At 42.8% G+C, this 27,995-nt stretch overlaps 1 pseudogene; it reads left to right on the top strand.

The window, feature by feature from the left end:
• LOC128664867 (60 kDa heat shock protein, mitochondrial-like) lies at positions 1-27,482 on the top strand (annotated as a pseudogene).
• The last annotated feature ends 513 nt before the right edge of the window (positions 27,483-27,995 follow it).

The following is a 27,995-nucleotide window of genomic DNA, read 5'->3' as shown; positions in this document are numbered from 1 at the left end:
ATGCCAAAAAGCAATCCTACAGCGGTTGCCGATCCACAAAGTAGTGAACTGTGTCCTCTAGTTGCTCCCCGCGTGGTCGGGAAAATGGCCGCTGCTTTGCTGTCAACTTAGCGAGGCAGATCAATAGACTAAGGTTTCGTCCGGGAGCCAGCACACTCCCCAGTTTTAGCTCCTTGTAACTTCAATATAGATAAAAGCTGGTTTGTTATAAAGTATATGGACCCGAGCAGTCGCCAAAGGTATGCTTTATATGTAAAATAGCCGGAGCTGTTGAGATGTGCGACCGCTCAGGTCCAAAGCTGGCTCCGCCCCCCATACATAGGTTTTAAACGTTCATAGACGTTTTTAAGCGTGTTTGGGAAAAAAGTGTGTGCTTTTATTTCTTAAAGGCACAGTACTCGTTTTTTTGCAAAATAGTTTTTTTCAATAAATAAAGTGTTTACCAACTGTTGTGGTTATTACTACTTTGTTTAACATGTCTGATATTGAGGAATCTCATTGCTCTATGTGTTTAGAAGCCATTGTGGAACCCCCACTTACATTGTGTACCTCTTGTACTGATAGAGCCTTACACTGTAAAGAACATATTTTAGGAAATGAAAGTGTGTCTAAGGATGATTCTCAGTTTGAAGAGAATCAGGATATGCCATCTAATTCTCCCCAAGTGTCACAACCTTTAACACCCATACAAGCGACGCCTAGTACCTCTAGTGCGTCTAATTCTTTTACTCTGCAAGATATGGCTGCAGTTATGTCAACTACCCTCACTGAGGTATTATCTAAACTGCCAGGTTTGCAAGGTAGACACAGTAGGCCAGGTATTAATGTAAATACTGAACCCTCTGATGCTTTAGTAGCCATTTCCGATGTACCCTCACAATGCTCTGAATTGGGGGTCAGGGAATTATTGTCTGAGGGAGAACTTTCAGATTCAGGGAATGTGACAGATACAGACTTAGCATCCTTTAAATTTAAACTTGAACACCTTTGCCTGTTGCTCAGGGAGGCCCTAGCGACTCTGGATGATTGTGAACCTATTACAATTCCTTCAGAAAAATTGTGTAAGATGGATAAATATCTAGAAGTACCTACTTACACTGATGTTTTTCCAGTTGCTAAAAGAATTTCGGAAATTGTTAAAAAGGAATGGGATAGACCAGGCATACCGTTCTCTCCCCCTCCTAATTTTAAGAAAATGTTCCCTATATCAGACACCATCAAGGACTCTTGGCAAACGGTCCCTAAGGTAGAGGGAGCAATATCTACTCTAGCTAAGCGTACAACTATACATATTGAGGACAGATGTGCTTTCAAAGACCCTATGGATAAAAAGTTAGCGGGTCTTCTAAAGAAATTATTTATTCACCAGGGTTTCTTGTTACAACCTACTGCCTGCATTGTTCCAGTAACTACTGCGGCGGCTTTCTGGTTTGACGCCCTTGAGGAGTCTCTGAAAGTAGAGACGCCCTTAGAGGACATTTTGGACAGAATTAAAGCTCTCAAGCTAGCTAATTCTTTTATCACAGATGCTGTTTTTCAGATTGCTAAATTAGCGGCAAAAAATGCAGGCTTTGCCATCTTGGCGCGCAGAACGCTATGGTTAAAATCGTGGTCTGCTGATGTATCATCAAAATCTAAGCTTTTAACTATTCCTTTCATGGGTAAGACCCTATTCGGACCTGAATTGAAAGAAATCATTTCAGATATTACTGGAAGTAAAGGCCACGCCCTACCTCAAGACGAACCCCTTAAGATGAGGGGTAAACAAAATAATTTTCGTTCCTTTCGAAATTTCAAAGGAGTACCCTCTGCTTTCCCTTCCTCTACTAAACAGGAAGGACATTTTGCTCAATTCAAGTCTGTCTGGAGACCTAACCAGACCTGGAATAAGGGTAAACAAGCCAAGAAGCCCACTGCTGCTACCAAGACAGCATGAAGGGGCAGCCTCCGATCTGGGACTGGATCTAGTAGGGGGCAGACTTTCTCTCTTTGCTCAGGCCTGGGCAAGAGATGTACAGAATCCCTCGGCATTAGAAATTGTGACCCAGGGGTATCAAATGGAATTCAAAAAATTTCCCCCAAGAGGAGGATTTCATCTTTCACGTTTGTCTGTAGACCAGACAAAAAGAGAGGCATTCTTACACTGTGTAAAAGACCTCTATACCATGGGAGTAATTTGTCCTGTTCCAAAACTGGAAAAGGGACAGGGGTTTTACTCGAACCTTTTTGTGGTTCCCAAAAAAGAGGGAACTTTCAGACCTATTTTAGATTTAAAATGTCTAAACAAATTTCCTCAGAGTCCCATCGTTCAAGATGGAGACAATACGAACAATCTTACCAATGATCCAGGAGGGTCAATACATGACCACTGTGGACCTAAAGGATGCGTACTTTCACATTCCTATCCACAAGGATTTTCATCAGTTTCTAAGGTTTGCTTTTCTGGACAAGCATTATCAGTTTGTGGCCCTTCCTTTCGGGTTGGCCACAGCTCCCAGAATTTTCACAAAAGTGCTAGGGTCCCTTCTAGCGGTTCTCAGGCCGTGGGGCATAGCGGTGGCGCCCTATCTAGACGATATCTTGATTCAGGCGTCAAATCGTCATCTGACCAAATCTCATACGGACATTGTGCTGTCCTTCCTAAGAACTCATGGTTGGAAAGTGAATATAGAAAAGGGTTCACTTGTTCCACAAACAAGAGTTCCATTCTTGGGAACTCTGATAGACTCGGTAGACATGAAAATATTTCTGACGAAGTCAGAAAATCAAAGATTCTAAATACTTGTTGAGCTCTTCAGTCCATTCCTCGGCCATCAGTGGCTCAGTGTATGGAGGTCATTGGATTAATGGTAGCAGCAATGGACATTGTCCCGTTTGCTCGCTTTCATCTCAGACCACTGCAGCTGTGCATGCTCAGACAGTGGAATGGGGATTATGCAAATTTATCTCCTCAGATAAATCTGGATCAAGAGACCATCTGTCCCAGGGGATGTGCTTCCGCAGGCCATCATGGGTTATAGTGACAACGGACGCCAGCCTCTTGGGCTGGGGTGCAGTCTGGAATTCCTTGAAGGCTCAGGGAACTTGGACTCCGACGGAGTCTCAATTACCTATCAATATTCTGGAACTGAGAGCAATATTCAATGCGCTTCAGGCGTGTCCTCAGTTGGCACTGACCAAATTCATAAGATTCCAGTCGGGCAATATCACGACTGTAGCATTTATCAGTCATCAGGGGGGAACAAGGAGTTCTCCTGTGATGATAGAGGTATCAAATATAATCCGATGGGCAGAGAATCACTCTTGCTATCTATCTACGATCTTTATCCCAGGAGTAGAAGCGGGATTTTCTAAGTCATCAGACTTTTCATCTAGGGGAGTGGGAACTCTATCTGGAGGTTTTTGCATCATTGACTCAACAATGGGGCACACCGGAATTGGATCTAATGGCATCTCAACAGAATGCCAAACTTCCACATTATGGGTCCCGGTCAAGGGATCCCTAGGCTGTACTGATAGATGCTCTAGCAGTACCTTGGTCGTTCAACCTGGCTTATGTGTTTCCACCTTTTCCTCTCCTACCTCGTGTGATTGCAAGAATCAAACAGGAGAGAGCTTCAGTAATTCTAATAGCTCCTGCGTGGCCACGCAGGACTTGGTATGCGGATCTAGTGGACATGTCGTCTCTACCTCCGTGGAAACTACCATTGAGACAGGACCTTCTCATTCAAGGTCCATTCCAACATCCAAATCTAACTTCTCTGCAGCTGACTGCCTGGAGATTGAACGCTTGATTTTATCAAAGCGGGGATTCTCTGAGTCGGTCATTGATACTCTGATTCAGGCTCGCAAGCCTGTCACTAGAAAGATTTACCATAAGATATGGCATAAATATCTTTATTGGTGCAAATCCAAAGGCTACTCATGGAGTAAGATTAGGATTCCTAGGATCTTGTCCTTTCTCCAAGAACGATTGGAGAAGGGGGTTATCTGCTAGTTCTTTAAAGGGACAAATTTCTGCTCTGTCAGTTTTATTACACAAGCGTCTGGTGGATGTCCAGACATTTAGTCTTTTTGTCAGGCTTTAATCAGATTCAAGCCTGTGTTTATATCTGTAGCTCCGCCATGGAGTCTGAATTTAGTTCTTAATGTTCTTCAAGGGGTTCCGTTTGAACCCATGCATTCCATAGATATTAAGCTGTTATCTTGGAAAGTTTTATTTTTAGTTGCTATCTCTTCTGCTCGAAGAGTTTCTGAGCTTTCTGCTTTACAATATGACTCGCCTTATCTTATATTCCATTCTGATAAGGTGGTTTTACGTACTAAACCTGGATTTCTTCCTAAGGTTGTTTCAAATAAGAATATTAATCAGGAAATTGTTGTTCCTTCCTTGTGTCCTAATCCTTCTTCTAAGAAGGAACGTCTATTACATAACTTAGAAGTGGTTCGCGCTTTGAAGTTTTACTTACAAGCGACCAAGGATTTTCGTCAAACATCTTTTCTTTTTGTTGTTTATTCTGGTAAGCGTAGGGGTCAAAAAGCTACGGCTACCTCTCTCTTTTTTTGGCTGAAAAGCATCATCCGCCTGGCATACGAGACTGCTGGACAGCAGCCTCCTGAAAAAATTATGGCTCACTCCACTAGAGCTGTGGCTTCCACATGGGCTTTTAAAAACGATGCTTCTGTTGAACAGATTTGTAAGGCTGCGACTTGGTCCTCCCTTCATACTTTTTCCAAATTTACAAATTTGATACTTTTGCTTCTTCGGAGGCTGTTTTTGGGAGAAAGGTTCTTCAAGCAGTGGTGCCTTCCGTTTAGGTCTCTGTCTTGTCCTTCCTGTTCATCCGTGTCCTGTTGCTTTGGTATTGTATCCCACAGTAAGGATGAATCCGTGGACTTGTCATATCTTTGTAAAAGAAAAGGAAATTTATGCTTACCTGATAAATTTATTTCTTTTACGATATGACGAGTCTACGGCCCGCCCTTTCATTTTAAGACAGAATTTATTTTATTTTTAAAATTTCAGTCACCTCTGCACCTTTTAGCTTTTCCTTTCTCTTCCTATGCCTTCGGTCGAATGACTGGGGGGAGGAATCAAGGGAGGAGCTATATAACAGCTCAGCTCTTTGCCACTTCCTGTTAGCAGGAGGATAATATCCCACAAGTAAGGATGAATCCGTGGACTCGTCATATCGTAAAAGAAATAAATTTATCAGATAAGCATAAATTTCCTTTTTCTTTATTTTTTTTATGCTTATATTACATCTTGTCATTTCTCAAACCGCATGAATAAAGTCTGCATTTCTCCAGATTTCTATTAGTCCTATCTCTGTAACCAGTAGAATCTCAAACTCCGTTTTTTACACCACTACCATAGAGTACTTTATTTGTAAAAAATAAATGCAATTTCCTATCTGGTCACTTACCAGAGATGATAAATCTGGAAGTGAAGGGAAATGTTTAAAAAAAAAAAAAAAATGTGTTCTCGTGCCCATAATTTAAAAAAAATAAGAGCAACTTAAAACCTGAAAATGTTCTACTGTACACTATACTTACCTATGTACCCCCTAAAAAAATGTAGGGATGAGGCCTGAACCCTTCCCATTGTAAATTGACACTAAAAGTTGAACTTTCAGCAATTTTCATGATTACATTAGAAATTAAGTCTAAGGATCAAGAATGTGCAAAATGTTTATATATGAACATGTACCTGGTAATGTGATCTAGAGACCAGTTTTGTTCCAAGGAGCTAGGACCATCCTGAGCTGAGGTTTCCCATAAACATCTGTATGACCAAAATTGGTCATGCACCATGACACAAAGATGGCTGTCATGATTAAAAATAAAATACTGGTAGTAAAAAAGTAAAATAAAAATAAAATACTGGTATTTTTGCAATATCAACATATAGATGTAATCACTCAAAAAAATTGGAAAATTAAAATAGTCAAGCAACCTATGTCGAACCACTTGATATGGATCAACCCTATTGTTATTGTCCCATTTCTAATATAATAAATAGTTTTTCCATGTTTCAACCAAACTGTTTTATCTTCTTCTAGATCCTAGATGAATATTTGGAGTGTTACATGACCACAAAAAAAAAATACATGCTTTCTCCAACATTGGTGTGTCCGGTCCACGGAGTCATCCTTACTTGTGGGATATTCTCTTCCCCAACAGGAAATGGCAAAGAGTCCCAGCAAAGCTGGTCACATGATCCCTCCTAGGCTCCGCCCACCCCAGTCATTCTCTTTGCCGTTGCACAGGCAACATCTCCACGGAGATGGTTAAGAGTTTTTTTGGTGTTTAAATGTAGTTTTTATTCTTCTATCAAGTGTTTGTTATTTTAAAATAGTGCTGGTATGTACTATTTACTCTGAAACAGAAAAGGATGAAGATTTCTGTTTGTAAGAGGAAGATGATTTTAGCAGACAGTAACTAAAATCGGTTGCTGTTTCCACATAGGACTGTTGAGATGAAGTAACTTCAGTTGGGGGAAACAGTTAGCAGACTTTTCTGCTTAAGGTATGACTAGCCATATTTCTAACAAGACTGTGTAATGCTGGAAGGCTGTCATTTCCCCTCATGGGGACCGGTAAGCCATTTTCTTATTCAAAAACAAACAGAATATAGGGCTTATTATGGGCTAAAAAACTGGTAGACATTTTTATGGGCTAAATCGTTTGCTTTATTTGTGCATATTATTCAAATTTAGGCTAACAATTGACATTTATAATCTTGGGGAACGTTTATAAAACGGCAGGCACTGTATTGGACACCTTTTTCAGTCAGGGGGCCTTTCTAGTCATAGACTGAGCCTCATTTTCGCCCCATTAATGCGCAGTTGTTTTTTGAGAACAGGGCATGCAGATGCATGTGTGTGGATCTAAGAATCTCTGAAAAAGCTTTTAGAAGGCGTCATTTGGTATCGTATTCCCCTCAGGGCTTGGTTGGGTCTTAGCAAAGACTGTATCTGGGACTGTATAGGGGTTAAATTGAAAAACGGCTCCGGTTCCGTTATTTTAAGGGTTAAAGCTCTGAAATTTGGCGTGCAATACTTTTAAGACACTGTGGTGAAAATTTGGTAATTTTTGAACAATTCCTTCATACTTTTTCACATATTCAGTAATAAAGTGTTTTCTGTTTGAAATTTAAAGTGACAGTAACGGTTTTATTTTAAAACGTTTTTTGTGCATTGTTGACAAGTTTAAGCCTGTTTAACATGTCTATACCTTCAGATAAGCTATGTTCTATATGTATGAAAGCCAATGTGTCTCCCCATTTAAATTTATGTGATAATTGTGCCATAGCGTCCAAACAAAGTAAGGACAGTACTGCCACAAATAATGATATTGCCCAAGATGATTCCTCAAATGAGGGGAGTAAACATGATACTACATCATCTCCTACTGTGTCTACACCAGTTTGCCCATGCAGGAGGCCCCTAGTACATCTAGTGCGCCAATACTTATTACCATGCAACAATTAACGGCTGTAATGGATAACTCCATAGCAAATCTTTTATCCAAAATGCCTACTTATCAGAGAAAGCGCGATTGCTCTGTTTTAAACACTGAAGAGCAAGAGGACGCTGATGATAATTGTTCTGTCATACCCTCACACCAATCTGAAGGGGCCATGAGGGAGGTTTTGTCTGAGGGAGAAATTTCAGATTCAGGAAAAATTTCTCATCAAGCTGAACCTGATGTTGTGACATTTAAATTTAAATTAGAACATCTCCGCGCACTGCTTAAGGAGGTGTTATCTACTCTGGATGATTGTGACAATTTGGTCATTCCAGAGAAATTATGCAAGATGGACAGGTTCCTAGAGGTTCCTGTGTCCCCCGACGCTTTTCCTATACCCAAGCGGGTGGCGGACATAGTAAATAAAGAGTGGGAAAAGCCCGGCATACCTTTTGTTCCTCCCCCTATATTTAAGAAATTATTTCCTATGGTCGACCCCAGAAAGGACTTATGGCAGACAGTCCCCAAGGTCGAGGGGGCAGTTTCTACTCTAAACAAACGCACTACTATTCCTATCGAAGATAGTTGTGCTTTCAAAGATCCTATGGATAAAAAATTGAAAGGTTTGCTTAAAAAGATTTTTGTACAGCAAGGCTACCTTCTACAACCAATTTCATGCATTGTTCCTGTCACTACGGCAGCGTGGTTCTGGTTCGAGGAACTAGAAAAGTCGCTCAGTAGAGAAACTCCATATGAGGAGATTATGGACAGAGTTCACGCACTTAAATTGGCTAACTCTTTTATTTTAGATGCCGCTTTGCAATTAGCAAAATTAGCGGCGAAAAATTCAGGGTTTGCTATTGTGGCGCGCAGAGCGCTTTGGCTAAAGTCTTGGTCAGCGGATGTGTCATCCAAGACAAAATTACTTAACATTCCTTTCAAAGGTAAAACTTTATTTGGACCTGATTTGAAAGAGATTATTTCAGACATCACTGGGGGAAAGGGCCACGCCCTTCCACAGGATAGGTCTTTTAAGGCTAAAAATAAGCCTAATTTTCGTCCCTTTCGCAGAAATGGACCAGCCTCTAATTCTGCATCCTCTAAGCAAGAGGGTAATGCCTCACAACCCAAACCAGCCTGGAAACCAATGCAAGGCTGGAACAAAGGTAAGCAGGCCAAGAAGCCTGCCACTGCTAACAAGACAGCATGAAGGAGTAGCCCCCGATCCGGGACCGGATCTGGTGGGGGGCAGACTCTCTCTCTTTGCTCAGGCTTGGGCAAGAGATGTTCAGGATCATTGGGCGCTAGAAATAGTTTCTCAAGGTTATCTCCTGGAATTCAAGGAACTACCCCCAAGGGGAAGGTTCCACAAGTCTCACTTATCCTCAAACCAAATAAAGAGACAGGCATTCTTACATTGTGCAGAAGACCTGTTAAAGATGGGAGTGATACACCCAGTTCCAATAAAGGAACAAGGAATGGGATTTTATTCCAATCTGTTCGTAGTTCCCAAAAAAGAGGGAACGTTCAGACCAATTTTGGATTTGAAGATCCTAAACAAATTTCTCAGGGTACCATCGTTCAAAATGGAAACTATTCGAACGATTCTACCCACCATCCAGGAAAGTCAATTTATGACTACCGTGGATCTAAAGGATGCGTACCTACATATCCCTATCCACAAGGAACATCATCAGTTCCTAAGGTTCGCTTTTCTGGACAAACATTACCAGTTTGTGGCTCTTCCATTCGGATTAGCCACTGCTCCAAGGATTTTCACAAAGGTGCTAGGGTCCCTTCTAGCGGTTCTAAGACCAAGGGGCATTGCAGTAGTACCTTACTTGGACGACATTCTAATACAAGCGTCGTCCCTGTCAAAGGCAAAGGCTCATACGGACATCGTTCTAGCCTTTCTCACATCTCACGGATGGAAAGTGAACAAAGAAAAGAGTTCTCTGTCCCCGTCAACAAGAGTTCCCTTCTTGGGAACAATAATAGATTCCTTAGAAATGAGGATTTTTCTGACAGAGGTCAGAAAATCAAAACTTCTAAGCTCTTGTCAAGTGCTTCATTCTGTTCCTCGTCCTTCCATAGCGCAGTGCATGGAAGTAATAGGATTGATGGTTGCAACAATGGACATAGTTCCTTTTGCACAAATTCATCTAAGACCATTACAACTGTGCATGCTCAAACAGTGGAATGGGGATTATACAGACTTGTCTCCAATGATTCAAGTAGATCAAAAGACCAGAGATTCACTCCGTTGGTGGCTGACCCTGGACCATCTGTCCCAGGGAATGAGCTTCCACAGGCCAGAGTGGGTCATTGTCACGACCGACGCCAGTCTAGTGGGCTGGGGTGTGGTCTGGGAATCCCTGAAAGCTCAGGGTCTATGGTCTCGGGAAGAGTCTCTTCTCCCGATAAACATTCTGGAACTGAGAGCGATATTCAATGCTCTCAGAGCTTGGCCTCAACTAGCAAAGGCCAAATGCATAAGGTTCCAATCAGACAACATGACGACTGTAGCTTATATCAATCATCAAGGGGGAACAAAGAGTTCCCTAGCGATGAAAGAAGTGACCAAAATAATTCAATGGGCGGAGGATCACTCCTGCCACTTGTCTGCGATCCACATCCCAGGAGTGGAAAATTGGGAAGCGGATTTTCTGAGTCGTCAGACATTTCATCCGGGGGAGTGGGAACTCCATCCGGAAATCTTTGCCCAAATAACTCAATTATGGGGCATTCCAGACATGGATCTGATGGCGTCTCATCAGAACTTCAAGGTTCCTTGCTACGGGTCCAAATCCAGGGATCCCAAGGCGACTCTAGTAGATGCACTAGTAGCACCTTGGACTTTCAACCTAGCTTACGTATTCCCATCGTTTCCTCTCATTCCCAGGCTGGTAGCCAGGATCAATCAGGAGAGGGCCTCGGTGATCTTGATAGCTCCTGCGTGGCCACGCAGGACTTGGTATGTAGACCTGGTGAATATGTCATCGGCTCCACCATGGAGGCTACCTTTGAGACAGGATCTTCTAGTACAAGGTCCATTCGAACACCCAAATCTGGTCTCCCTCCAACTGACGGCTTGGAGATTGAACGCTTGATTCTATCAAAGCGTGGGTTTTCAGATTCGGTGATAGATACTCTGGTTCAGGCCAGAAAACCTGTAACTAGAAAAATTTACCATAAAATATGGAAAAAATATATCTGTTGGTGTGAATCCAAAGGATTCCCATGGAATAAGATAAAAATTCCTAAGATTCTCTCCTTTCTTCAAGAAGGTTTGGAGAAAGGATTATCTGCAAGTTCCCTAAAGGGACATATCTCTGCTTTATCTGTCTTACTACACAAAAGAGTGGCAGCTGTGCCAGATGTTCAAGCATTTGTTCAGGCTCTGGTTAGGATCAAGCCTGTTTACAGACCTTTGACTCCTCCCTGGAGTCTAAATCTAGTTCTTTCAGTTCTTCAAGGGGTTCCGTTTGAACCCTTACATTCCATAGATATTAAGTTACTATCTTGGAAAGTTTTGTTTTTGGTTGCAATTTCTTCTGCTAGAAGAGTTTCAGAGTTATCTGCTCTGCAGTGTTCTCCTCCTTATCTGGTGTTCCATGCAGATAAGGTGGTTTTGCGTACTAAGCCTGGTTTTCTTCCTAAAGTTGTTTCTAACAAAAATATTAACCAGGAGATAGTTGTACCTTCTTTGTGTCCGAATCCAGTTTCAAAGAAGGAACGTTTGTTACACAATTTGGACGTTGTCCGTGCTCTAAAGTTCTATTTAGAGGCTACTAAAGATTTCAGACAAACATCTTCCTTGTTTGTTGTTTATTCTGGTAAAAGGAGAGGTCAAAAAGCGACTTCTACCTCTCTTTCCTTTTGGCTTAAAAGCATCATCCGATTGGCTTATGAGACTGCCGGACGGCAGCCTCCTGAAAGAATCACAGCTCACTCCACTAGGGCTGTGGCTTCCACATGGGCCTTCAAGAACGAGGCTTCTGTTGACCAGATATGTAAGGCAGCGACTTGGTCTTCACTGCACACTTTTGCCAAATTTTACAAATTTGATACTTTTGCTTCTTCGGAGGCTTTTTTTGGGAGAAAGGTTTTGCAAGCTGTGGTGCCTTCCGTTTAGGTGACCTGATTTGCTCCCTCCCTTCATCCGTGTCCTAAAGCTTTGGTATTGGTTCCCACAAGTAAGGATGACGCCGTGGACCGGACACACCAATGTTGGAGAAAACAGAATTTATGCTTACCTGATAAATTACTTTCTCCAACGGTGTGTCCGGTCCACGGCCCGCCCTGGTTTTTTAATCAGGTCTGATGAATTATTTTCTCTAACTACAGTCACCACGGTATCATATGGTTTCTCCTATATATATTTCCTCCTGTCCGTCGGTCAAATGACTGGGGTGGGCGGAGCCTAGGAGGGATCATGTGACCAGCTTTGCTGGGACTCTTTGCCATTTCCTGTTGGGGAAGAGAATATCCCACAAGTAAGGATGACGCCGTGGACCGGACACACCGTTGGAGAAAGTAATTTATCAGGTAAGCATAAATTCTGTTTTTTAATGTGTAATATACTATTAGGTTCAGCATCCATCTACTTCGTCCAGGAATATTTATTAATTTGTGTCATTGACTGTTCCTTTAAGACTACATAATTCAGTGTACAGGGATGTCACAGAAGTCAGGAAACTTGCCATGGGAGTAGCCTGATGCATTTTGTAGATTTTTAAAAAATATGTATGAAATAAAAATACATCTTATTCTCACCATAGACAGCAACATGCAAATGATATTTCTTTAGGAAGCACAGCACCTTCAACCCTTTTTCTACCAAAGTACTGAAGAAGAAAAAAACCTGATGTCCCAATAAACACTAATGTGTAAGAACCAAAATGCCCCTTGATTTGCATGCTTCAAGTTATACCCCTGCCAGTGTGTGTGACTGACAATGAAAAGCTTGGCACTTGCAAGCATCTTCTGTTGTCCCCTTGACCATTTGTGATCAACTGACCACTATATAGTGTAAATAACTATGTAGTGACCTTTTCCTTAGTTTTGCTTATTTTTAAATAACTGTGCTGATTTTCAGACTCCTAACCAAGCCCCAAAGTTTCAGGAGCATAGTTAATAAAAAAAAAAAAAACACGCAGTCGCTGTTAGGCACGTGTGTGTTAACATCTAGTGGATCGGCTCCTACAGACCATTGCTGGAAACGTTTTGGTTACCAACAGTTCTTCGTCAAGTGAGACCTGTATCTAGAGCTTTAGCTCCTTATCTGACCCGGGCCTATTCTAAAGATGTTAAATTTAGGGCTGAGGCATGAACTCGTATGCTTTAAGAAGTTGATCTTCTGGCAGATGCGGTAGCTGTGACAATGAGACCTAAAGGAAGAAATGTAGTTATTGAACAAAGTTAGGGGAGTCCTAAAGTAACCAAAGATTGTGTAACTGTTGGAAAAGCAATTGATCTTAACCCTTTGACTGCTAAGCCATTTCCCACCTGGGTGCTAAGCTGGATTTAAACTTTTTATTATTTTTACTTTTTTAAATATATTTTTTTTACTCCCCCCCTGATCCCCAAGACTTATACCTTTGGAAAGGTTAGGATTATCTTTCCAACAGTGGGTCTTGGGGGCCTGTAGCTGCTTAGATGCCTGAGATACAGGCTTCTAAGCAGCATGCCTGCATTTCCCTATATTGTCCATTTTAAATAAAGTTGCGCGGTGATATCATTGCGTGTGATGTCACCGTGCGAATCATGAAGCCCCGGTTATGCCTCTCACTATTCAGGCCAGATCGTCTGGGTGGGAGCCCCCAGATTGCCTTCAAGGTGGGTGAGTGCTAGCGACGGCTCTGAGCCGTCGTCAGCACCTGACTGGGACAATTTGCAACGGCTCAGTGCCTTCGTTAGCACTCAAAGGGTTAAAGACAAAAAAATATTGGGGCCACGCTAGTTCAAGATGTAGCCAACAATACAAATTAAGAAGCTGAAGATGGTACTACGACAGTGACTGTTCTTGCACAATCTATTGCTAAAGAGTGTTTTGACAAGATCAGTTAAAGCAGCAGTCAAAACCTGTTACCACACTAGAAGAGATTGCTCAAGTAGCTACAATATCTGCAAATGGAGATCAGGAAATTGGCAAAATTATTTGTGATGCCATGAAAAAAACATAATTTATGCTTACCTGATAAATTTATTTCTCTTGTAGTGTATTCAGTCCACGGGTCATCCATTACTTATGTGATATATTCCCTTCCCAACAGGAAGTTGCAAGAGGATCACCCAAGCAGAGCTGCTATATAGCTCCTCCCCTCACATGTCATATCCAGTCATTCGACCGAAACAAGACAAGAAAGGAGAAACCATAGGGTGCAGTGGTGACTGGAGTTTTAATTAAAATTTAGATCTGCCTTAAAAAGACAGGGCGGGCCGTGGACTGAATACACTACAAGAGAAATAAATTTATCAGGTAAGCATAAATTATGTTTTCTCTTGTTAGGTGTATTCAGTCCACAGGTCATCCATTACTTATGGGATACCAATACCAAAGCCAAAGTACACGGATGATGGGAGGGACAAGGCAGGAACTTAAACGGAAGGAACCACTGCCTGTAGAACCTTTCTCCCAAAAACAGCCTCCGAAGAAGCAAAAGTATCAAATTTGTAAAATTTTGAAAAAGTGTGAAGCGAAGACCAAGTTGCAGCCTTGCAAATCTGTTCAACAGAGGCCTCATTCTTAAAGGCCCAGGTGGAAGCCACAGCTCTAGTGGAATGAGCTGTAATTCTTTCAGGGGGCTGCTGTCCAGCAGACTCATAGGCTAAACGTATTATGCTACGAAGCCAGAAGGAGAGAGAGGTTGCCGAAGCTTTTTGACCTCTCCTCTGACCAGAGTACACGACAAACAGGGAAGAAGTTTGACGAAAATCTTTAGTTGCCTGTAAAAAGAACTTCAGGGCACGGACTACGTCCAGATTATGTAAAAGTCGTTCCTTCTTTGAAGAAGGATTAGGACATAATGATGGAACAACAATCTCCTGATTGATATTCCTGTTAGAAACTACCTTAGGTAAAAGCCCAGGTTTAGTACGCAGAACTACCTTGTCTGAATGGAAAATCAGATAAGGAGAATCACAATGTAAGGCCGATAACTCAGAGACTCTTCGAGCTGAGGAAATAGCCATCAAAAACAGAACTTTCCAAGATAAAAGCTTAATATCAATGGAATGAAGGGGTTCAAACGGAACCCCTTGAAGAACTTTAAGAACCAAGTTTAAGCTCCACGGAGGAGCAACAGTCTGACAAAAAGCCTGGACGTCTGGAACTTCTGCCAGACGTTTGTGTAAGAGAATAGACAGAGCAGAAATCTGTCCCTTTAACGAACTAGCAGATAAGCCCTTTTCTAAACCCTCTTGTAGAAAGGACAATATCCTAGGAATCCTAAACTTACTCCATGAGTAACCCTTGGATTCGCACCAATATAAATATTTACGCCATATCTTATGGTACATTTTTCTGGTAACAGGCTTCCGTGCCTGTATTAAGGTATCAATAACTGACTCCGAGAAGCCACGCTTTGATAGGATCAAGCGTTCAATCTCCATGCAGTCAGCCTCTGAGAAATTAGATTTGGATGTTTAAAAGGACCTTGTATTAGAAGGTCCTGCCTCAGAGGTAGAGACCATGGTGGACAGGACGACATGTCCACTAGGTCTGCATACCAGGTCCTGCGTGGCCACGCAGGCGCTATCAGAATCACTGATGCTCTCTCCTGTTTGATCTTGGCAATCAGTCGAGGTAGCATCGGAAAAGGTGGAAACACATAAGCCATGTTGAAGACCCAAGGGGCTGTCAGAGCATCTATCAGCGCCGCTCCCGGGTCCCTGGACCTGGATCTGTAACAAGGAAGCTTGGCGTTCTGGCAAGACACCATGAGATCCAGATTTGGTTTGCCCCAACGAAGAATCAGTTGAGCGAAGACCTCCGGATGAAGTTCCCACTCCCCCGGATGAGAAGTCTGGCGACTTAGAAAATCCGCCTCCCAGTTCTCCACGCCTGGGATGAAGATCGCTGACAGGTGGCAAGATTGAGACTCTGCCCAGCGAATTATCTTTGAGACTTCCAACATCGCTAGGGAACTCCTGGTTCCCCCTTGATGGTTGATGTAAGCCACAGTCGTGATGTCCGACTGAAATCTGATGAACCTCAGTGTTGCTGAGGCCAAGCTAGAAGAGCATTGAATATTGCTCTCAACTCCAGAATATTTATTGGGAGGAGTTTCTCCTCCTGAGTCCATAATCCCTGAGCCTTCAGGGAGTTCCAGACTGCGCCCCAACCTAGAAGGCTGGCATCTGTTGTTACAATTGTCCAATCTGGCCTGCAAAAGGTCATCCCCTTGGACAGGTGGACCCGAGAAAGCCACCAGAGAAGAGAATCTCTGGTCTCTTGATCCAGATTTAGTAGAGGGGACAAATCTGAGTAATCCCCATTCCACTGACTTAGCATGCATAATTGCAGGGGTCTGAGATGCAGGCGCGCAAATGGTACTATGTCCATTGCCGCTACCATTAAGCCGATTACTTCCATGCACTGAGCTACTGACGGGCGTGGAATGGAATGAAGGACATGGCAAGCATTTAAGAGTTTTGATAACCTGGCCTCCGTCAGGTAAATTTTCATTTCTACAGAATCTATCAGAGTCCCTAGGAAGGAGACTCTTGTGAGTGGTGATAGAGAACTCTTTTCCACGTTCACCTTCCACTCATGCGACCTCAGAAATGCCAGAACTATCTCTGTATGAGACTTGGCAATTTGAAAACTTGACGCTTGTATCAGAATGTCGTCTAGGTACGGCGCCACCGCTATGCCTCGCGGCCTTAGCACCGCTAGGAGTGAGCCCAGAACCTTTGTAAAAATTATCGGGGCCGTAGCTAACCCGAAGGGAAGAGCTACAAACTGGTAATGCCTGTTTAGAAAGGCAAATCTTAGGTACCGATAATGATCTTTGTGAATCGGTATATGAAGGTAGGCATCCTTTAAATCTACTGTGGTCATATATTGACCCTCTTGGATCATGGGTAGGATGGTTCGAATAGTTTCCATTTTGAATGATGGAACTCTTAGGAATTTGTTTAAGATTTTTAGGTCCAAGATTGGTCTGAAGGTTCCCTCTTTCTTGGGAACCACAAACAGATTTGAGTAAAACCCTTGCCCTTGTTCCGTCCGCGGAACTGGGTGGATCACCCCCATTACTAAGAGGTCTTGCACACAGCTTAGAAATGCCTCTTTCTTTATTTGGTTTGCTGATAACCTTGAAAGATGAAATCTCCCTTGTGGAGGAGAAGCTTTGAAGTCCAGAAGATATCCCTGAGATATGATCTCCAACGCCCAGGGATCCTGGACATCTCTTGCCCAAGCCTAGGCGAAGAGAGATAGTCTGCCCCCCACTACATCCGTTTCTGGATCGTGGGCCCTATCTTCATGCTGTCTTAGGGGCAGAAGTAGGCTTTCTGGCCTGCTTGCCCTTGTTCCAGGGCTGGTTAGCTTTCCAGCCCTGTCTGTAACGAGCAACAGGTCCTTCCTGTTTTGGAGCGGAGGAAGTTGATGCTGCTCCTGCCTTGAAGTTACGAAAGGCATGAAAATTAGACTGTTTGGCCTTTGATTTGGCCCTGTCCTGAGGAAGAGTATGACCCTTACCTCCAGTAATGTCAGCAATAATTTCTTTCAAGCCGGGCCCGAATAAGGTCTGCCCTTTGAAAGGAATATTAAGCAATTTAGATTTAGAAGTCACGTCAGCTGACCAGGATTTAAGCCATAGCGCTCTGCGTGCCTGGATGGCGAATCCGGAGTTCTTAGCCGTTTGTTTGGTTAAATGTACAACGGCATCAGAAACAAATGCATTAGCTAGCTTAAGTGCTTTAAGCTTGGCCATAATCTCATCCAATGGAGCTGTGTGAATGGCCTCTTCCAGAGACTCAAACTAGAATGCCGCAGCAGCAGTGACAGGAGCAATGCATGCAAGGGGCTGTAAGATAAAACCTTGTTGAACAAACATTTTCTTAAGGTAACCTTCTAATTTTTTATCCATTGGATCCGAAAAAGCACAACTATCCTCCACCGGGATAGTGGTAGGTTTAGCTAAAGTAGAAACTGCTCCCTCCACCTTAGGGACCGTCTGCCATAAGTCTCGTGTGGTGGCGTCTATTGGAAACATTTTTCTAAATATCGGAGGAGGGGAAAAGGGCACACCAGGTCTATCCCACTCCTTGCTAATAATTTCTGTAAGCCTTTTAGGTATAGGAAAAACGTCAGTACACACCGGTACCGCAAAGTATCTATCCAACCTACATATTTTCTCTGGAATTGCAACCGTGTTACAATCATTCAGAGCCGCTAATACCTCCCCTAGCAATACACGGAGGTTCTCAAGCTTAAATTTAAAATTAGAAATCTCTGAATCCGGTCTCCCTGGATCAGATCTGTCACCCACAGAATGAAGCTCTCCGTCCTCATGTTCTGCAAATTGTGACGCAGTATCGGACATGGCTCTCACATCATCAGCGCGCTCTGTCCTTAACCCAGAGCTATCGCGCTTGCCTCTTAATTCAGGCAATTTAGATAATACCTCTGTCATAACAGCAGCCATGTCTTGCAAAGTGATTTGTATGGGCCTCTCTGATGTACTTGGCGCCACAATATCACGCGCCTCCTGAGCGGGAGGCGAAGGTACTGACACGTGAGGAGAGTTAGTCGGCATAACTTCCCCCTCGTTGTCTGGTGATAATTTCTTTACAGATAAAATTTGACTTTTATTCAAAGTGACATCAATACATTTAGTACACATATTTCTGTGGGGCTCCACATTGGCCTTCAAACATAGTGAACAAACAGATTCATCTGTGTCAGACATGTTTAAACAGACTAGCAATGAGACTAGCAAGCTTGGAAAATCCTTTCAAATAAGTTTACAAGCAATATAAAAAACGCTACTGCGCCATTAAGAAGCACAAAAAATCGTCACAGTTGAAATAACAATGAACCAAATCAGTTATAGCAACCAAATTTTCACAGTAAATGTATTAAGTTAGCAAAGCATTGCACCCACTAGCAAATGGATGATTAACCCCTTAATACCCAAAAACGGATAATCAATTAAACAATTAATGTTTTTATCACAGTCAAACACACTGTCACAGGTCTGCTGTGACAGATTACCTCCCTCAAAATGAATTTTGAAGACCCCTGAGCTCTCTAGAGATGTCCTGGATCAAAGAGGAAGAAGCAGGAAGACTGTTACTGAATTTTTACTGCGCAAAAAAACGCTAAAATAGGCCCCTCCCACTCATATTACAACAGTGGGAAACCTCAGTTAATCGTTTCTATGTAGAAATAAACGACAGCCATGTGGAAAATCATGCCCCGAAAGATTTATCACCAAAGTACCTCACAAAAAACGAATAACATGCCAGTAAACATTTTAAACATGCACTTTAAAATTAAGGTAGTGTTATTAATAAGCCTGCTACCAGTTGCTTCTACTGCAGTTAAGGCTCATACATTACCTCAGTATTAACAGTATTTTCTTAGTCAATTCCATTCCTTAGAAAATAAATTTACTGCACATACCTTGTTTGCAGGATTCCCCACATGCTATTCCCTTTCTGAAAGTTACCCCACTGCTCAGAATATGTGAGAACAGCCAGTGGATCTTAGTTACTTCTGCTAAGATCATAGAAAACGCAGGCAGATTCTTCTTCCAAATACTGCCTGAGAACAAACAGCACGCTCCGGTGTCATTTAAAATAACAAACTTTTGATTGAAGAAATAAACTAAGTATAAAAAACACCACAGACCTCTCACAACGTCCTATCTAGTTGAGTTGCAAGAGAATGACTGGATATGACATGTGAGGGGAGGAGCTATATAGCAGCTCTGCTTGGGTGATCCTCTTGCAACTTCCTGTTGGGAAGGGAATATATCCCATAAGTAATGGATGACCCGTGGACTGAATACACTTAACAAGAGAAAGTTGGTCATAAAGGTGTTTCCTACAGTTAAGGATGGCAAAACTCTTAGGGCTATTTATCAAGCTTAGGCAGACAGGGGCGCATATTCGCCCCCCTGTCCGCTGCAGCTTGACTCTGGTGGGGCAAATTTTCCCAGAGGAATTTACCATTGCACAAGAGCACTATTTTGCGCTTGCGTGCAATCCTGCCCGCGTACAACCAGTTATGCGCGGGCAGAGCTGTCAATCTCCCTGGGCGGACTAGACCATGGAGATTAAATTTCGCCACCTTAGAGGTGGCAAAAGGTTAGGAAAGCAGCCGTTGTTAAATACGGTGAGCAGGTTCTCTTGTGAGAACCTCCAGCCGTAGGGGCTCAAAGGCTGGCGAAAGCCTTTGGTAAATCGACCCCTTAATGATGAGTTTGGCAGATTATTGAAGGCATGAAATTTGACAGAGGCTACGTTTCTCCACATTTTATCAATACTGCCAGAAATGTCATTTCCAGAACGCTTATCTTTTACTTAGTAGATTTCAAGTGTTCAGTCAATTGTACCTGCTTTTGAAATTGCCAATGCTCACCGTAAACCCTTGGTTATAATAGCTGAAGATGTTGATGGGGAAGCTTTAAGCACATTGGTTTTAAATCGCTTAAAAGTAGGCCTTCAGGTGGTTGCAGTTAAAACTCCAGGTTTTGGTGGCAGTAGGAAGAGCCAACTCAAGGACATTGCCATTACCTCTGGAGGAGCTGTGTTTGGTGGGGACGGACTCATCTTAAATATTGAAGATATTCAGGCTCATGATTTTGGGAAAGTTGGAGAAGTTATTGTAACAAAGGATTATACCATGCTGTTGAAAGGAAAAGGCAACAAAGCAAATATTGAAAAACACATACAAGAAATTCAGGAGCAGCTGGAAAGTACAAACCGGGAATATGAAAAAGAGAAATTAAATGAGAGGCTAGCCAAGTAAATGAAAAGACAGAGTAACTAATGCGTTAAATGCAACTCGTGCTGTGGTAGAGGAAGGAATAGTTCTAGAAGGGGGGTTGTGCCTTGCTTCGCTGTATCCCAGCACTAGATGCTCTGACTCCATCCAATGAAGAGAAGGAGCGTTTGGACAGTTTGTTTAAAAACAAAACCTTTAATTATTTGCCATTGGCTATGATTACGGCATAAGCCGAAACGCGTAAGCCAGCTTGGTGTTACGCTCTCCCTGTGCGGATGCTGCTATTTCTCTTTTTAATTGGAAAATAAAGGTTTTGTTTTTAAACAAACTGTCCAAACGCTCCTTCTTGTCTACACACCAGCAGGACAGATCTTTGTTTTATGTTCCATGGAATGCATCTTACTTAGCAAGCCTGAAGTTTTGTTTGGTGATCGTTATTTTGGGATTTACCAACCCGGTTTTTGATTTTTGGACACACCTCCTCCCTTATTGCCTGTTACGGACCTCGTTGATGTCATTGTCCTCGTGGGACTGCGAGGCTGCGTGCGTCCTAGTGTAGTGATTGCACCCGGCATATTGGTTAACGCTAATGTCAGCGTCTGAAGGAGTATACGAACCAGCCGGGTCTCACCTGAAGCGGATGCGCAGCAGATTGGTGAGATATGTTGCCTTAAAATAAGATACAAGGTGGTCTGCTTACGGGGAGTTGAGTTAAACCGGGTACACATTGATAGTACAGACTGTTGGGCTTGCTCTGTATTTTTCTATATAAAACATAATTTATGCTTACCTGATAAATTTATTTCTCTTGTAGTGTATCCAGTCCACGGATCATCCATTACTTGTGGGATATTCTCCTTCCCAACAGGAAGTTGCAAGAGGATCACCCACAGCAGAGCTGCTATATAGCTCCTCCCCTAACTGCCATATCCAGTCATTCGACCGAAACAAGCCGAGAAAGGAGAAACCATAGGGTGCAGTGGTGATTGAAGTTTAATTAAAATTTAGACCTGCCTTAAAAGGACAGGGCGGGCCGTGGACTGGATACACTACAAGAGAAATAAATTTATCAGGTAAGCATAAATTATGTTTTCTCTTGTTAAGTGTATCCAGTCCACGGATCATCCATTACTTGTGGGATACCAATACCAAAGCTTAAGTACACGGATGATGGGAGGGACAAGGCAGGAACTTAAACGGAAGGAACCACTGCCTGTAGAACCTTTCTCCCAAAAACAGCCTCCGAAGAAGCAAAAGTATCAAATTTGTAAAATTTTGAAAAGGTATGAAGCGAAGACCAAGTCGCAGCCTTGCAAATCTGTTCAACAGAGGCCTCATTTTTAAAGGCCCAGGTGGAAGCCACAGCTCTAGTAGAATGAGCTGTAATTCTTTCAGGGGGCTGCTGTCCAGCAGTCTCATATGCTAAACGGATTATACTCCAAAGCCAAAAAGAAAGAGAGGTTGCCGAGGCCTTTTGACCTCTCCTCTGTCCAGAGTAAATAACAAACAGGTGAGATGTTTGGCGAAAATCTTTAGTAGCCTGCAAGTAAAACTTCAATGCACGGACTACGTCTAGATTATGCAAAAGACGTTCCTTCTTTGAAGAAGGATTAGGGCATAATGATGGAACAACAATCTCTTGATTGATATTCTTGTTAGAAACCACCTTAGGTAAAAACCCAGGTTTTGTACGCAGAACTACTTTATCTGAATGAAAGATCAGATAAGGAGAATCACAATGTAAGGCAGATAACTGCGAGACTCTTCAAGTCGAGGAAATAGCCATCAGAAAAAGAACTTTCCATGATAGAAGTTTGATATCAATAGAATGAAGGGGTTCAAACGGAAGCCCTTGAAGAACTTTAAGAACCAAGTTTAAGCTCCATGGGGGAGCAACAGGTTTAAACACAGGCTTAATTCTAACTAAAGCCTGACAAAATGCCTGAACGTCTGGAACTTCTGCCAGATGCTTGTGTAAAAGAATAGACAGAGCAGAAATCTGTCCCTTTAAAGAACTAGCTGATAGTCCTTTGTCCAAACCCTCTTGGAGGAAGGACAATATCCTAGGAATCCTAACCCTACTCCATGAGTAATTCTTGGATTCACACCAATGAAGATATTTACGCCAAATCTTGTGGTAAATTTTCCTGGTGACAGGCTTTCGTGCCTGTATTAAGGTATCAATTACTGACTCGGAGAAGCCACGCTTTAATAGGATCAAGCGTTCAATCTCCATGCAGTCAGTCTCAGAGAAAGTAGATTCGGATGATTGAAAGGACCTTATATTAGAAGGTCTTGTCTCAGAGGCAGAGTCCATGGTGGAAAGGATGACATGTCCACTAGGTCTGCATACCAGGTCCTGCGTGGCCACGCAGGCGCTATCAATATCACCGATGCTCTCTCCTGTTTGATTTTGGCAATCAGACGAGGGAGCAGAGGAAATGGTGGAAACACATAGGCCAGGTTGAAGAACCAAGGCGCTGCTAGAGCATCTATCAGTGCCGCTTCTGGGTCCCTGGACCTGGATCCGTAACAAGGAAGCTTGGCGTTCTGGCGAGACGCCATGAGATCCAGTTCTGGTTTGCCCCAACGGAGAACCAATTGAGCAAACACCTCCGGATGGAGTTCCCACTCCCCCGGATGAAAAGTCTGACGACTTAGAAAATCCGCCTCCCAGTTCTCTACCCCTGGGATATGGATCGCTGATAGGTGGCAAGAGTGAGTCTCTGCCCAGCGAATTATCTTGGAGACTTCTGACATCGCTAGGGAACTCCTGGTCCCCCCTTGATGGATGATGTAAGCCACAGTCGTGATATTGTCCGACTGAAATCTGATGAACCTCAGTGTTGCTAACTGAGGCCAAGCTAGAAGAGCATTGAATATTGCTCTTAACTCCAGAATATTTATTGGGAGGAGTTTCTCTTCCTGAGTCCATGAACCCTGAGCCTTCAGGGAGTTCCAGACTGCACCCCAACCTAGAAGGCTGGCGTTTGTTGTTACAATGGTCCAATCTGGCCTGTGAAAGGTCATACCTTTGGACAGATGGACCCGAGATAACCACCAGAGAAGAGAATCTCTGGTTTCCTGATCCAGATTTAGTAGAGGGGACAAATCTGTGTAATCCCCATTCCACTGACTGAGCATGCATAATTGCAGTGGTCTGAGATGCAGGCGCGCAAATGGCACTATGTCCATCGCCGCTACCATTAAACCGATTACTTCCATGCACTGAGCCACCGTGGGGCGCGGAATGGAGTGAAGAACACGGCAAGCATTTAGAAGTTTTGATAACCTGGACTCCGTCAGGTAAATTTTCATTTCTATAGAATCTATCAGAGTCCCTAGGAAGGAAACCCTTGTGAGAGGAGATAGAGAACTCTTTTCTTCGTTCACTTTCCACCCATGCGACCTCAAAAATGCCAGAACTATCTCTGTATGAGACTTGGCAATTTGAAAGCTTGACGCCTGTATCAGGATGTCGTCTAGGTAAGGAGCCACCGCTATGCCTCGCGGTCTTAGAACCGCCAGAAGTGAGCCAGAACCTTTGTAAAAATTCTTGGGGCTGTAGCCAACCCGAATGGAAGAGCTACAAACTGGTAATACCTGTCTAGAAAGGCAAACCTCAGGAACCGATGATGATTCTTGTGGATCGGAATGTGAAGGTAGGCATCCTTTAAGTCCACTGTGGTCATGTACTGACCCTCTTGGATCATGGGTAAAATGGTTCGAATAGTTTCCATCTTGAATGATGGAACTCTGAGGAATTTGTTTAGGATCTTTAGATTCAAAATTGGTCTGAAGGTTCCCTCTTTTTTGGGAACCACAAACAGATTTGAATAAAACCCCTGTCCTTGTTCCGTCCGCGGAACTGGATGGATCATTCCCATTACAAGGAGGTCTTGCACGCAGCTTAGGAATGCCTCTTTCTTTATCTGGTTTGCAGATAATCTTGAAAGGTGAAATCTCCCTTTTGGGGGAGAATCTTTGAAGTCCAGAAGATATCCCTGAGATATGATCTCCAACGCCCAGGGATCCTGAACATCTCTTGCCCACGCATGGGCGAAGAGAGAGAGTCTGCCCCCTACTAGATCCGTTGTCGGATAGGGGGCCGCTCCTTCATGCTGTCTTGGAGGCAGCAGGCGGCTTTCTGGCCTGCTTGCCCTTGTTCCAGGACTGGGTAGGTTTCCAGGCCTGCTTAGATTGAGGAAAAGTTCCCTCTTGTTTTGAAGTAGAGGGAGCTGATACTGCACCTGCCTTGAAATTTCGAAAGGCACGAATATTAGACTGTTTGGCCCTTGATTTGGCCCTGTCCTGAGGAAGGGTATGACCCTTACCTCCAGTAATGTCAGCAATAATTTCTTTCAAACCAGGCCCGAATAAGGTCTGCCCCTTGAAAGGAATGTTAAGTAATTTAGACTTTGAAGTCACATCAGCTGACCAGGATTTAAGCCATAGCGCCCTACGCGCCTGGATGGCGAATCCGGAATTCTTAGCCATTAGTTTAGTCAAATGAACAATGGCATCAGAAACAAATGAGTTAGCTAGTTTAAGTGTTCTAAGCTTGTCAATAATTTCAGTCAATGGAGCTGTATGGATGGCCTCTTCCAGGGCCTCAAACCAGAACGCCGCCGCAGCAGTGACAGGCGCAATGCATGCAAGGGGCTGTAAAATAAAAACCTTGTTGAATAAACATTTTCTTAAGGTAACCCTCTAATTTTTTATCCATTGGATCTGAAAAAGCACAACTGTCCTCAACCGGGATAGTGGTACGCTTTGCTAAAGTAGAAACTGCTCCCTCCACCTTAGGGACTGTCTGCCATAAGTCCCGTGTAGTGGCATCTATTGGAAACATTTTTCTAAATATAGGAGGTGGGGAAAAGGGCACACCGGGTCTATCCCACTCCTTACTAATAATTTCTGTAAGCCTTTTAGGTATTGGAAAAACATCAGTACTCACCGGCACTGCATAGTATTTATCCAGCCTACACAATTTCTCTGGCACTGCAATTGTGTCACAGTCATTCAGAGCAGCTAATACCTCCCCAAGTAACACACGGAGGTTCTCAAGCTTAAATTTAAAATTAGAAATCTCTGAATCAGGTCTCCCCGATTCAGAGACGTCACCCACAGACTGAAGCTCTCCGTCCTCAGGTTCTGCATATTGTGACGCAGTATCAGACATGGCTCTTACAGCATCTACGCGCTCTGTATCTCGTCTAACCCCAGAGCTATCGCGCTTGCCTCTCAATTCAGGCAATCTGGCTAATACCTGTGACAGGGTATTATTCATGATTGCAGCCATGTCCTGCAAAGTAATCGCTATGGGCATCCCTGATGTACTTGGCGCCATATTAGCGTGCGTCCCTCGAGCGGGAGGCGAAGGGTCCGACACGTGTAGAGAGTCGGCATAACTTCCCCCTCGACAGACCCCTCTGGTGATAATTCTTTTATAGATAAAGACTGATCTTTACTGTTTAAGGTGAAATCAATACATTGAGTACACATTCTCCTATGGGGCTCCACCATGGCTTTTAAACATAATGAACAAGTAGTTTCCTCTGTGTCAGACATGTTTGTACAGACTAGCAATGAGACTAGCAAGCTTGGAAAACACTTTAAACAAAGTTAACAAGCAATATAAAAAACGTTACTGTGCCTTTAAGAGAAACAAATTTTGGCAAAATTTGAAATAACAGTGAAAAAAGGCAGTTACACTAACGAAGTTTTTACAGTGTATGTAACAAGTTAGCAGAGCATTGCACCCACTTGCAAATGGATGATTAACCCCTTAATACAAAAAACAGATTAACAAAACGAAAAATATGTTTTTTAAACAGTCATAACAACTGCCACAGCTCCTATTTTTGAAGCCTTTTGAGCCCATCAGAGATGTCCTATAGCACGCAGGGGACTGCTGAGGGAAGCTGAATGTCACAGTTTGTAATTTTAACTGCACCAACTGTAACTTTTATACTATAACAGTGGAAAGCCTCTGTTTCTAGGCAAAAATAAAGCCAGCCATGTGGAAAAAACTAGGCCCCAATAAGTTTTATCACCAAAGCATATATAAAAACGATTAAACATGCCAGCAAACGTTTTATATTACACTTTTATAAGAGTATGTATCTCTGTTAATAAGCCTGATACCAGTCGCTATTAAATCACTGCATTTAGGCTTAACTTACATTAATCCGGTATCAGCAGCATTTTTCTAGCAAGTTCCATCCCTAGAAATATGTTTACTGCACATACCTTATTGCAGGAAAACCTGCACGCCATTCCCTCTCTGAAGTTACCTCACTCCTCATAATATGTGAGAACGGCAATGGATCTTAGTTACTTCTGCTAAGATCATAGAAATCACAGGCAGATTCTTCTTCTAATGCTGCCTTTGATAAAACAGTACACTCCGGTACCATTTAAAAATAACAAACTTTTGATTGAAGTTAAGAAAACTAACTATAATACACCACTCTCCTCTTACTACGTCCATCTTTGTTGAGAGTTGCAAGAGAATGACTGGATATGGCAGTTAGGGGAGGAGCTATATAGCAGCTCTGCTGTGGGTGATCCTCTTGCAACTTCCTGTTGGGAAGGAGAATATCCCACAAGTAATGGATGATCCGTGGACTGGATACACTTAACAAGAGAAATACAGAGTTTGTGTTGAGGTCTTTCACTGACATTATCCCTTCTTTTGGTACTTCCATCCAATGAAGACCAGAAAGTTGGCATTGAAATCATAAGAAAGACCCTAAAAATATCTGCAATGACCTTTGCCAAAAATGCTGGTGTTGAAGGATCGTTGAATGTTAAGAAAATTCTAGAGTCCTGTTGAGATGGGATATGATGCAATGCTTGGGCAATTTGTAAATATGGTAGAGAAAGCAATCATTGGCCCCACATAGGTTGTAAGGACGGCGTTGATGGATGCTGCTGGTGTTTCTTCACTTTTAACAACCACAGAAGCTGTTGTGACAGAAATTCCAGAGGATGCTGGCATGGGTGGAATGGGAGGAGAACTGTTCTAAACTAAGTCATCTGAACTGAGAACTGTTATACTGCCATATTCTCATTATGCTTATGAGCGCTAACGTTTTCTCTGATCAAGTGCTCTGAGACACATGGCTGCAAAAGTTATTGGAAGACTTGTTGAGATTATGTAATTTTTTTTACTCCTGTCCTCGTCCATACCTTTACATAAATTTATTTTGTATTTTTGGAGAACCTTTCAGCACTTGATTAAATTAGAATTAATTTTTACTAAAGCTTCATTAGTTTTATTGACGCTTGCCTTGAAATGCCATCAAAAATGTGTCAAGTTCTTTTCTTTCATGTAATTAGCAAGAGTCCATGAGCTAGTGACGTATGGGATATACATTCCTACCAGGAGGGGCAAAGTTTCCCAAACCTCAAAATGCCTATAAATACACCCCTCACCACACCCACAATTCAGTTTTACAAACTTTGCCTCCGATGGAGGTGGTGAAGTAAGTTTGTGCTAGATTCTACGTTGATATGCGCTCCGCAGCAAGTTGGAGCCCGGTTTTCCTCTCAGCGTGCAG

Source organism: Bombina bombina, chromosome 6 (assembly GCF_027579735.1).
Source record: "Bombina bombina isolate aBomBom1 chromosome 6, aBomBom1.pri, whole genome shotgun sequence".
NCBI lineage: Eukaryota > Metazoa > Chordata > Amphibia > Anura > Bombinatoridae > Bombina > Bombina bombina.
The sequence above is the reverse complement of the archived record's forward strand: the minus strand, read 5'-3'. Positions and strand labels throughout refer to the sequence as shown.